This window comes from Clytia hemisphaerica, unplaced genomic scaffold, assembly GCF_902728285.1.
Source record: "Clytia hemisphaerica strain Z4C2 unplaced genomic scaffold, Clytia hemisphaerica genome assembly, whole genome shotgun sequence".
NCBI lineage: Eukaryota > Metazoa > Cnidaria > Hydrozoa > Leptothecata > Clytiidae > Clytia > Clytia hemisphaerica.
In genome coordinates, this window is record NW_027104288.1 from 4,886 (window position 1) to 7,488 (window position 2,603).

A 2,603-nucleotide genomic window follows, 5' to 3' on the forward strand; every position below is an offset into this window, starting at 1 on the left:
TTGTTACTGATACTATTACCACGTCCTATCGTCTTCCATCCTTTACACAACGCTGTTACAGCTTCTAGATTACTGGTAAATCCATTTAATGTAAACAATTTTGGATCACGATATCCTTTGTTAAACAGTTGGAAAAACTCCTAAGTACGTTGTTACCGGTCAATTTTTGGTTCCTGCTCGTTATGTTTCTGGCTTATAGCATTTCTTATGCTGTTTGGTTCTACTATGTTTCATTTATATTTCAAATTGGTTGAAACAAATATAGTTGCATGTCTTTTGACTGGTTTAGTATCTGTCTGTAACTGTCTGTAATTGATTCTACCTGGACACTTTTCCTAATGAATGTTTTAAGATTCGTATTTTATTCTTTGTAAAAAGTAATTCACATTTTTAGAAAAAAAATGTTTCATTTATGTTAGCTTTTTCATTGATATATCAAAGAAAATGCTGAGAAGAATCATTCTAACTATTCCAAATCATTTCCAAACTTTTGCTATAAAGCATTGAAAAGCCTTAATTAGCATTAAAGTTTTTACAAGCATTTGTACTAGCGGGTGGCAGTTAGTGAAAGCTATGGCTAGTATAGGGATATAGGGGAAAACACTTATAAAATATAAAAAAAGACATGTAAAAAGAAAGTAAAAAAAATACTTCCATGTAAAATGCACAAAAATTACATAAATGTTTCTTACATCGTAATCTGCAAAGGTGAAAGTGAGGCTGCTTGATAATGTTTCTTCTTCTCCGACAGGAGCATTCTTTGTGGTACTATATCCATACCCCTGAAAGAAATCGATTTTGGCAAACCTGAGCCCCATATTACTCTTATAGAGTTGGTCTTACAAAAAAGCATGCTTGTCCATGTTTAATCTAGGGCCAGTTTAATGAAGCATAAAAGTGCCCACGAGAGAGCCATAATTTTCTATAGTTTTGATCTTTCATTATTCAAAATTGTTATTGATCGAGTTGTCGATATTCATAATACAACAAGCATTAGGCAATGGCGAATGGAAGAGTTTTAAAACGAAATTCGACAGTGAGGTATCCATGAATCAACAGAATAAAGCCCCACCCCAATGAAGATATGCTATAGGCACCAGCGTTCATCTAACGTTATATGAATGCTAAAGGTGTTAAATGGTCGTTGCTTGGACGTGCAAAGTGGCCATTACTCACTTGTTTTTTATAAGAACAAACTATATAAGAACATAAGGTTTCGATGGCCATATTGTTAAGAACAAGTTAAGAACATGTCGATGGAGGATTTGAAGATTCTAGAACACTCAATTTCTTAAACAAAAATACTAAAAAAATGATGGAAATAAGAACATGTTAAGAATTTTGATGTTCTTATAAAAAAAACGTGTACTCACCGGATTTGCAAAGAAGTCGATGAAGACTTTACAAGGAGGAGCAACACATTCAATTTCATCATTTACTGCATGTCTATATCCTCCAAATACAAAGTTGACTTCTTTCGAAGTATGTGCCTGTAATGAAATAAGTGCATTCTTTTAGCCGACGGCTGACTGGTCTCAAAATCGAAGATGTCCCGGTACAATACAATTTATAATGTCAATAGACAAGCAAACTGAAAAGCTATCAGTGAATTTGCAAAGTTATATTTTTGCGAGCCTTCTTTAATTTTTTTACACCTTTTACTTGGGTTTCCATGTCCACTTTCTCCCCACCCCAAAGCTTTATATATACAATGGGAAGTAAATAAATAGATACTTTTAATCAGGTGAAATAATCGGTCTACTTTTCCCAGAATTAACAACTTAAATGTTTTAATTCTTCACAGATCCGCTGGGAGCCCAGCCCCACTGGAAAGATTGACAAAAATTTCGTCCCCGGTGGGAAAATACCTTAGAATTTCAGCCCCACTTGGAAATTAGCTTTTATTTCGTCATCCCCATTCGAAATTCAATGTTTAAAAATTGCACTTCAAAACCATTTACACTGAATTTTTTAACCTTGGCACAAAGGAATTTCTATACTCATCGGGATTTCAATAGGAATTTTTATCCCCACTGGGAAAATAAGTTCCACCGGGGCTGTACTAAGCAAGAAAATGTTTTTCTTTTCCTCTTTCTGACCAATCTTGTTCCACATCCGTGTCAATCCAATGTGAAAAAGCTTGTAAATTAAAATTGACGAGTAAGCAAACTGCTATCATTTTTATTTAAAAACAAGACCTTTAACCTTTAAACTAAAAGAAGAGAAAGAGGTAAAATCAACTCACGTGACCAATCAGTCCAAGGAGAAATAAAATGGAGAAGAACATCATTCTAAGAAGCATCATAGTCCACCATCTGAAACTGTTTTAAACATGATGGAACGAAAGCTCTTGGTTGATCTTGTTTGAGATATATTTGTTAGCACTTATATTATTATGATGTATCTGCAACAAAATGATATTTTTGTTCATAACTCATCATCAGAGGCGCTTGTTTATCTTTTGAATTGATAGGAATATCAAATTACACAAAAATGCATTTGAGAACAGCTTGATTGAAAGATTTCTTCGTACATAAAAAAGGGAGTTTCTAAACATCGACCAGAAATGGCGACCACGACCAGCGACCACGACCGGCAATCAG

At 34.2% G+C, this 2,603-nt stretch overlaps 1 long non-coding RNA gene across 1 annotated transcript; it reads right to left on the minus strand.

The window, feature by feature from the left end:
* Positions 1-698: 698 nt before the first annotated feature.
* Positions 699-2,398, minus strand: LOC136817055 (uncharacterized). Its single transcript, XR_010848019.1, has 3 exons — positions 2,246-2,398; positions 1,374-1,490; positions 699-782 (listed from the first exon to the last, which is right to left on the minus strand). It is a non-coding gene; the product is annotated as an uncharacterized lncRNA (long non-coding RNA).
* Between the last annotated feature and the right edge of the window lie 205 nt (positions 2,399-2,603).